Raw genomic sequence first — 9696 nt, forward strand, 5'->3', positions numbered from 1 at the left:
CCTTGTGCCCGTCACAGATGCTGCAGGCTCCCAGCTCAGCCCAGCCCGCTTGGATGTGCAAAGCCAAAAAACTCTTTGCTTCGCTTGATTCATCTTCACTCCTGTCTAGTCTGACCAAGCCCTGATCATTCAGGTTTCCCTGAGATGCTATATTCTCACAGCAGCTCATTCAGCAACTTGCTTTAGATCCCATACATCTCTATTCTGTTAAGGAAATGTGTGGTATTTGGAAATAATTGTCTCCTTTCATCTTTTATGTTACATGTGAGCTCATTTGTGTCTGACTCTTTGCGGTCTCATAAACTGTAGCCTGCCAGGATCTTCTGTCCATAGAATTTTCTGGGCAAAAATACTGGAGTGGGTTGCTATTTCCTACTCTAGGGGATCTTCCCAACCCAGGGATTGAACCCATGTCTCTTGTGTCTCCTGCATTAGCAGGTGGATTCTTTACCATTAGCTCCCCCTGGGAAGTCCCATTTGTGAGTAATTGACTCCTTTCATCTTGTATACTCTCTGTAAGCTAGTGTCATGATCTCCTGTGTTCCATCACATATTTCCACACCTCCTGTTTTTTGTTTTGTTTTGTTTGTTTGTTTTTACCTACTTATTATTTGGCTGTGTTGAGTCTTGTGGCACACAGGGTGTCTAGTCGTGGTGCACAGGTTCAGTTGGCCCATGGCATGTGGAATCCCAGTTCCTGGATCAGGGACCAAACCCGTGCTGCCTGCATTAGAAGGCAGGCTTTCAATCACTGGGCCACCAGGGAAGTCCCTCCAAGCCTCCTGTTTAGTTGGATATAGAATGTTTCAGTGAAGGGGCCACAGTTATAGAAAATAAAGACACGACCAGCTAGCATGTTTGTATAGGAGTTTCCATGAGGAGGAAGGTGGAAACTGTTAGAATGAGCAGAAAGGAAGTGGCATAAAACACAAAGCAAGAGGCAACTAAAGGACACTTTCTGCAGCAGAGGTCTTCCTTGAATCAAGGTAATGGAAGGCCAAGAGAGGAAACACCCAAGAGAGGAAAGTTGTGGGGGAAAAAATGCACGCAGAGAAAAAGACTTGCAGTTTCTTAGACAAGAAGCAGGGACCATCCAGGGCAGGGGGTGCTGATGCGTGTTTTTAGAAGTCTGTGAACTTCTAGCAACTGCACAGAAACTTCCATGGAGATCTTTATGGTGAATTTTGTTGTTGTTGAGTGAACTTCATAGCTTTTTAAAAAAAATTTCTGAAAACCTAGAGATTTAGTGAAGTGAAAGTCGCTCAGTCATGTCTGACTCTGCGACCCCATGGATGGTAGCCTGAAAGTGTCCTCTGTCCATTGGATTCCCCAGGCAGGAATACTGGAGTGGGTAGCCTATCCCTCTTCCAGGGGATCTTCCCAACCCAGGGATTGAACTGAGGTCTCACGAATTACAGGCAGATTCCTTACCATCTGAGCCACCAGGGAAGCAGAGATTTAAGATGGATTAAAAGGACATCTCTGGTGGTCCAGTGGTTAAGAATCTGCCTGCCAATGCACGGGACATGGGTTCAATCCCTAATGTTGGAAGATTCCACATGCGGAGCCTGTTCTCTAAAGCCCACAAGCCACTACTGATCCCTTGCACTCTAGAGCTGGTGCTCCGCAACAAGAGAAGCCATTGCAATGAGAAGCCCGCACACCACGACTGGAGAGTAGCCCCTGCTCGCCTCGACTAGAGAAAACCTGCACACAGCAATGAAGACCCAGCACAGCCGAAAATAAATAAATTAAAAAATGAAAAGAAGGACTAAAGATCTTTTTAGCCTTAGAGGAACCAGCTGAACTGAGAAGAGAAAATCAGGGCACCATGAATGCAGGCCAGCAATCTGGGAGAATCAGGAGGCAGATGTGGAGAGAGGTTCACAGAAAAAAGTGCAGCCAATGGGAGGAGGGCCGTGGAGTCAGCGAAGGTCATGGAAGGAGGAGCCCTGTAGCCACTGGGATTGTGAGCATGTCGCTTGCCTCACTGAGCCCACTTGCACCGCTGGAAGGGTGGGTGAGTATTACTAAAACGCCTTCTTGTCTCCCTCACAAGAGAGTTGTGAGGGGCTAAGAAACATTCCTAACATATGGAAAGCTGTGGGCTTTTTTCTTTATTTGTTTTTTATGCAATTTCCCTTCTATTTAATGTAAAAATAACTGCAGGCTAAGTCACTTCAGTCATGTCCGACTCTTTGCGACCCCATGGGCTGTAGCCCGCCAGGCTCCTCTGTCCGTGGGATCCTCCAGGCAAAAATACTGGAGTGGGTTGCCATGCCCTCCTCCAGGGGATCTTCCTGACCCAGGGACCGAACCCGTGTCTCTTACATCTTTACCATTAGTTCTTTACCGTTAATGCCACCTGGAAGAACAGCTCCACTGAATGGTGGGGAGGGGGAGGCCCTTAACCGCTCATGGACCTTCTGGGACTAGGAAGAAGGATTTATAGTGTCTCCCCAGACTACAGTCTTTTCTCGTTTAGTTAATATACGGTCAGTTTGGAACGGCCTTTGCTTTTTTACGGTAAAGTTCCGGGCATGGACATCAACCCGGGGACTCCACATTCCAGAGCAGTTTTGTACAGTGACAGCCTGGGCTGTTGTCCTGTCCGCCTCCCACTGGCTGGGCCCTGGACCTTACTTCACCCTGCACCCCAGGCCTCTCAGGTATGAAAGGGCAGTGACAGCTGTCCTGAGCTCATGGGATGAGGTGAGGATCACCTGATGGAACAGACATGGAGCCCTGGGGAAGGACCCACCGTTGAAGCTGCTCTGAGCTTGGCTCGTCTGAGTGGCAGGAGACGGGCAAGCCTCATCTCAGCCCCTCGTGAGCCTCTGCATCAGTGACTTCTCTAGAGTTGCCGGGTGTTGGGGTTTACGGGGATGCCTGCTCAGCCCTGGAGGGGGACATCTTTGTCTAGTGCTTCTCCCATGTTTAGGAGCTGGACACTCCACTGCCTGTTTGAGACTCCTGAGTTCAAGCCAGAAGATGCCTTTTCAAGCCTACTCTGCCTCCCCACAACTTTGATTCTGAACAAGGTACTTTCCATCACTGAGCCTTTATGACCTCACTTCTATTCTGAGTGTTCAGGCTGTTGAGAAGGTGCAGTCGTCTCCTTGGGGTGCAAAGTGCCACAGACCAGTGAGTGCTAAGTCGCTTCAGTCCTGTCTGACTCCGTGTGACCCTATGGTGGACCCTCTGTGTGACCGCCAGGCTCCTCTGTCCATGGGATTCTCTAGGTAAGAATACTGCAGTGGGTTGCTATGCCTTCCCTTCAGGGGATCTTCCCAACCCAAGGATCAAACCTGAGTCTCTTGCATCTCCTGCACTGGCAGGTGGGTTCTCTACCACTAGCACCACCTGGGAGGGGCGTGAACAACACGGAAATATTCTCTCACAGTCTGGAGTCTGGACGCCCGAGATCAGTGTCTGCAGGCTTGGTTTCTCCTGAGGCCTCTCTCCCAGGCTCGTGGGGGCCATCTTCTCTCTGTGTCTTCACATGGCCTTCACTTGACCCGTTTCCTGATCTCTTCTTCTTATAAGGACACCAGTCAGACTGGATTAGAATCCACCCCCTACAACCTTATTTTAACTACTTCTTTAAAAACTGTGTCTCTAAATAGTCATATTTTGAGGTACCGAGAGCTAGGACTTCAATATAGGAATTTTAGGGGGTGTGGGGGCACAGTTCAGCTCATAACAGAAAGCTGAGCGAGAAACTGTGTATTGAAACTTGGCATAAAGCAGCCACTTTATTAGTGCTAGTTTGGTATGTTGACGTGTTTTCAGAATCACCATCATCAAAAAGAACACAAATAACAAATGTTGGTGAGGACGTGGAGTAAAGGGAGAGCCTGTGCGCTGCTGGTGGGGATGTAAATTGGTGCAGCCACTGAGGAAAACAGTATGGACGTTTCTCAAAAAATTAAAAATAGAACCACCTATAATAGAAAAAACAAAAACACCAATTCAAAAAGATACATGCACCCCAACATCTGTAGCAGTGTGGTTTACAATAGGCAAGATATGGAAGCAACTGAAGTGTCCACCAACAGATGAATGGATAAAGAAGATGTGGTGTGTATATATATATGTGGTGCATGCATATATATATATTTATAATAGAATACTAAGCCATAAAAAGAATGAAATTTTGCCATTTGCAGCAACAAATGGATGGACTTGGAGGGTATTATGCTAAGTGAAATAAGACATAGAAAGGCAAATACTGTGTGATATCACTTATATGTAGAATCTAAAAATACAACAAACTAGTGAATGCAACAAAAAGGAAGCAGACTCATAGATACAGAGAACAAACTAGTGGTTACCAGTGGGGAGAGGGAAGGGCAATATAGGGGTGAGGAACTAAGAGATACAAACTATTGGGTATAAAATGAACTACAAGGATGTATTGTACAATATGAAGAATATAGTCAATATTTTATAATAACTATGAAAGTGAAAGTCTCTCAGTCATGTCCGACTCTTTGCAACCCCATGGACTATACAGTCCATGGAATTCTCCATGCCAGAACACTGGAGTGGGTAGCCTTTCCCTTCTCCAGGGAATCTTCCCAATCCAGGGATCGAACCCAGGTCTCTCGCACTGCGGGTGGATTCTTTACCAGCTGAGCCACAAGGGAAACCCATGAAAGGGAAGTTTATAATAACTATAAATGGAGTATGCTGCTGCTGCTAAGTCACTTCAGTTGTGTCCGACTCTGTGTGACCCCATAGACGGCAGCCCACCAGGCTCCCCTGTCCCTGGGATTCTCCAGGCAAGAACACTGGAGTGGGTTGCCATTTCCTTCTCCATAAATGGAGTATAGTATTTAACAATTGTGAATCACTATATTGTACACCTGTAACATTATAATATTGTACAGCAGCTATGTGGCACAGTGGTAAAGAACCTGCCTGCCAATGCAGGAGACAGAGGAGACAGAGGTTCTATCCCTGGGTAGGGAAGATCCCCTGGAGGAGAAAATGGCAACCCACTCCAGTATTGGTGTCTGGGAAATCCCATGGACAGAAGAGGCTGGCAGATTACAGTCCACGAGGTCGCAAAGAGTTGGATACAACTGAGCACACATGCACACATACTTCAATATAAAAAGGAAAAAGAGGTTGATGTGTGTGGCTGCGCTCTATTTTGTTGAGGTGACTTACGGTTCACGAGCGGGTATGACAGTGGCTCTGTCTAAGCTGAACCGGCCTTGGGCTTCATTTCCTTCTAGCTCATGCCCAGCTTGGCTGCCTGCTGCGCCACCACTGGAGAGGGGCACTGGAGGGCAGAACTGAAAATTTTTTTTGGCTGTGATGCTACTGAATCAAAAATGAACTTGGTAAGTCTCCTCAGGCCCCATAGCATTAGGGGTTTCAGGACGTCATCCATCTGCTGTCTTACTGGTCACAAGCCCTATTTCACTGGGGCACAGGTTCACAATTGTCATGTTAAGAATGAAGGAAGGACTTCTCTGGTGGTCCAGTGGCTAAGACTCCATGCTCCCAGTGCAGGGAGCCTGGGTTCAATCCCTGGTCAGGGAACTAGATTCCACATGCCATAACTAAAGATCCTGGGTGCTCCCACTAAGACCTGGTGCAGCCAAAGGAAAAAAAAAAAAGAATGAAGGAGAATTCATCCTGAGCCACTGAGGTTGCTGGTGACATCCTTACAAAATAGCCTTTCAGTGTTTGTTCAGTTAACACAAAAGCAAACAAAGAGCAGTGGTAACAACAACCACAAAAATGATGACAGAGGGAGAGGGAGCTGCCTGGTTCCAGAGATGAGAAGCAAAAATCTCTCTGGAAAATTTATGCCCATCCCTGCTTCTGTCCCAGGACAGGGCAGCAGCAGCTTTGGCTTTGGGCTTTTCCTCTCTCTTTTCTCAAATTTCCTGTTCCCAGTTTCCCACATCCCATAAATGCCATCACTCTCCATGGATCCCTCTGAGTGATGCCTCCGTGGCTCTCTGTCACTCAGAATGTCCCTCTGGCCAGGGTTCATGGCTGTGGGTAAGACCTGCTAGTTGGAAAGCAGTCAATCCTAAGGGAAATCAACCCCAATTCAATTCATTGGAAGAACTAACGCTCAAGCTGAAGCTCCAATACTTTGGCCACCTGATGCGAAGAGCCAACTCATTGGAAAAGGCCCTGATGCTGGGAAAGATTGAAGGCAAAAGGAGAACAGGCGACAGACAGACAGATAGCATCCCAATGCAATGGACATGAATCTGAGCACACTCCAGGGAGGTAGTGAAGGCTAGGGAAGCCTGCTGTGCTGCAATCCATGGGATCGCAGAGAGGAACACGACTTAGTGACTAAACAACAAACCAGAGCACCCTCCTTCCAGAGAGAAGCAGGCGGAGGCTTTCAAGCCGTTTGCCTGCAACCTTTGACCCCCTCTGTGCTCTCTTGGTTAACGGCAATTATCATTGTTCAAGAGACACACCACAGAGGTAAGTGTCCTCAGCTAAATGGGCTAAATGATGAAATGGAGGTGCAGATGTTTCTCTCGCACACAGCTCTGTCTATTGCAACAGCATAAATGATGAATTTGAGCCCCCTCAGAATGAGCCCTGAAACCTCAATGGAGGTGAGAAAGAAAGAAAATTTTAATTCTAGATTTTGGGAAAACAAGACTTCTGGTTGTAATTTTGGATCCCCTTGATGGATGGATTTGCTTCAGGTGGGGGATGTCAAAGGCTCAGGTGTGAGTGGCAGGGGGAGGGCGGCCACAGCTGCAGTGCAGAGAGGCCAGATGGCTTGCCAGGAAGGAGCGAAAACTCGGGGAATTCTAATGATGAGCAGCCCTCAAAGAGCTTTCAGAGAGCGGACAGACGTGCTGGGGAGCCTGGGAGCCATTGCAATTAACATCTAGAAACAATTGTGGGACATGCTTGCCTAAAATATAGACCTGGGCACACTCCGTGTTTGGAGCATGCACCCAGGGCAAACAATCAAAGTAGTACATGGATGTATGCAAATATGTACACATTTCACACACACACACACATATATATGTATATACACACATATATAGTACATGTTTGTTAACTGTATGTTGATTAGAAAAAAATCAAATGGGGAGGAGACTGGCAGATTCCAGGTTTTCCAAGTCTCCATCTTCGGTCCACTTCCCCACATTGCCACTGGGAACATGCCCTGGCTGCCAATCTGGGGACAGACCAACTTCTTGCTGCACCCAGCCCGGCCCAGGCGTGCTCTCTACCTTTTGTGTGAGCTGTGCCACCGAGGAAAGGTGAGGCTGTCACCTTTCTCAAGCTGCTGCTAGTCTCTCTCTTCCTGAGCTGAAAAGAGCCTAATGTTTTTTGTTTTTATTTTCCTATTGAATTATAAAAGACCACTTTAAATAGCCAGGTGAAGTGAAAATGTTAGTCACTCAGTCATGTCTGACTCTTTGTAACCCTATGGTCTGAAGCCCTCCATGTTCCTCTGTCCATGGGATTTCCCAAACAAGATACTGGAGTGGGTTGCCATTCCCTTCTCCAGGGGATCTTCCCAATGCAAGGATCAAACATGGGTCTCCTACCTTGCAGGCAGATTCTTTACTGTCTGAGTTACCAGGGAAATCTAAATAGCCAGGCGGTCATGGTCAAGAGATGTTTTAGTATTTATGCAGAGTTCATGAAAAGCAGCTCACAGTAGTCTCAGGAATCTTACTAACCCTCAGGTTAGTGAGTATAAGTGTGTGTGAGTGTGAGTGTGTATGCGTGTGTGTGTAGGATGACAGGAAGTTGGGGAATAGGTTGGAAGGACAGCAGCATCTCTTTTTAAAAAAACTGAGTGGGAATTCCCCAGAGGTCGTGGTTAGGCCTCTGTACTTTCACTGCTGGGGATGCAAGTTTGATCCCTGGTCAGGGAAGCAATGTTCCACAGGCCACAAGGTGCAGCCCCCCAAAAACCCCCCAAAAAACAAACAAACAAGACTCCGAGCATCTGTGCTTTTGCATGGTTTCCAGTAAGAAAGTATCTGTATAGTGGACTTCCAGTTGAGTGCTCTCCTGAGGAGACAGACCACATGAGGAGGAAGGGGGCCAGTTCCCCTCTTTTGCTGGCCGTGCTGAGGCTGTTCGTTGACAAGGGTTTGAGGGGACAGGTAGAGAGGTGGAGAGGTGCCTCGTCGCCCTGGAAGGATCTGCCTGCAGCCCCCACCCACCCCCTACCTGCTTCTCACCTGTTGTCATCTTCAACCTGGACCACCCTTGTTCTTGTCTAGTGAACTGATTTGACTCTGATCCCATAGCTGCAGTGCAGTGCCAGGATCCCCAACCAAAGCCCACGTGATGAGAGCTGGGCTGCCCTGGGGGTGCTGGCCCCTGGAGTGCAGGATGCGGCTGGGGCTTCTTCTCCGAGGCTTTTCAGGGCTGCCTGGCTTGGCTGCTGTCACACTTGGTAGCGCAGGAGACGGATGAGGGGACAAAAAGAATTCCTGCCGGGCTTGGGGTGTTACCGGAATTCTATTGACTGTCCCCGCATTTGGGTCTGTTCCTGGTCTTAGAGGAGAATCAGTAAACATGACCCCCCAAAGTCTCAGTGTGAAAAGGAAAAAACCCACAACACAGCAGGCTTCTCGGCAGCCTTTCCCTTTACCCATAGTACAGGTTTGTTGACTGCCTCATGTGGCTGCAATTAAGTTGGTGCAGGTAGTCACTCCCTGGTGTGGCTGGAGAATCTGCCTGCTGTTTTCCTTTTCTGTCACCCCTGCCCCTCTCCTATATCTATTTGCTCCCAGGGAATTCTACAACACGCAATGGGGATAAGAAAAAAGACACGAGTCCCCAAGGTTCTACAGCCCACGGTTGTTTGGGAACACAGGGGACAGTCTGGTTGTTAAGCAGCCATGATCCTGGGCTTTGATGGGTGTGTCAACGACAAATGGGCAGTTGGCATGGGTGCTTGCCATCTACCTCTGCAAAGATTAGATCATGAGCTGCTGCAGCTGCTGACCTTCAACAGCCCCCTGAACGGAGTTCAGGGTGGAGAGCAGAAATGAGGAACTCCGCTCAGGGAAAAAGTGGCAGGACAGGTTTTCAGATGGTCAGGTATATTCAGGAGCCAATTTTATGAGCCCAATTCTTATATTTCCTCATATCTAGATAGCACTGTAATCCTTCATGGTGATGACTATTCCTCAAGACTAGCAAAGCTTCACGAAACCAGTAGAAACCTTCTGGAGAAATATGTGCTTGATGGCATATACTTCCTCATCACCAAAATCTCATATAGATCTCCCCACCCACTGCCTCTTTGGAGCAGCTTCTCAGAGGTATCTGAAGTATCATCTCCCAGGCTGCAGTCCTCATTTTGTCCCAAATAAAACTAAACTCTCAACTCTCACTTTGTGCATTTTTTTTAAGTCCACAGGTGTGTCAGAATGGAGGTGACAAAAGAGCAGAGATGGTGGAGAGCAGGTGGGGGACAACCGACGGCAGCACTTAAGAGCAAGATCCCCCTCTAAGGAGCTCGTAGGCAGACCAGAGTGTGGGCTCTGGGACGTGTAGGACTCTGGCTGGTCTGTCCCTCTTGGCTCAGTGTGCCAGGCTGTCGGCCAGCGGTTACTGGGCGAGAGGAGCCTGGGCAGAGGATGAAGAGGAGAGGAAGCCATGTGGGCGAAGCTGAGCCAAGCAGAGAATGGGTGAGGGGTGAGAGAGGCCAGAAATCAGAAA

At 48.1% G+C, this 9696-nt stretch overlaps 1 long non-coding RNA gene across 1 annotated transcript; it reads left to right on the forward strand.

Annotated features, from left to right (window-relative positions):
• The first annotated feature begins 1201 nt into the window (after positions 1 to 1201).
• On the forward strand, positions 1202 to 9367 carry LOC112449511 (uncharacterized). Its single transcript, XR_003038062.2, has 3 exons — positions 1202 to 3242; positions 5244 to 5351; positions 9127 to 9367. It is a non-coding gene; the product is annotated as an uncharacterized lncRNA (long non-coding RNA).
• The last annotated feature ends 329 nt before the right edge of the window (positions 9368 to 9696 follow it).

This window comes from Bos taurus, chromosome 14 (assembly GCF_002263795.3).
Source record: "Bos taurus isolate L1 Dominette 01449 registration number 42190680 breed Hereford chromosome 14, ARS-UCD2.0, whole genome shotgun sequence".
Classification (NCBI taxonomy): Eukaryota; Metazoa; Chordata; class Mammalia; order Artiodactyla; family Bovidae; genus Bos; species Bos taurus.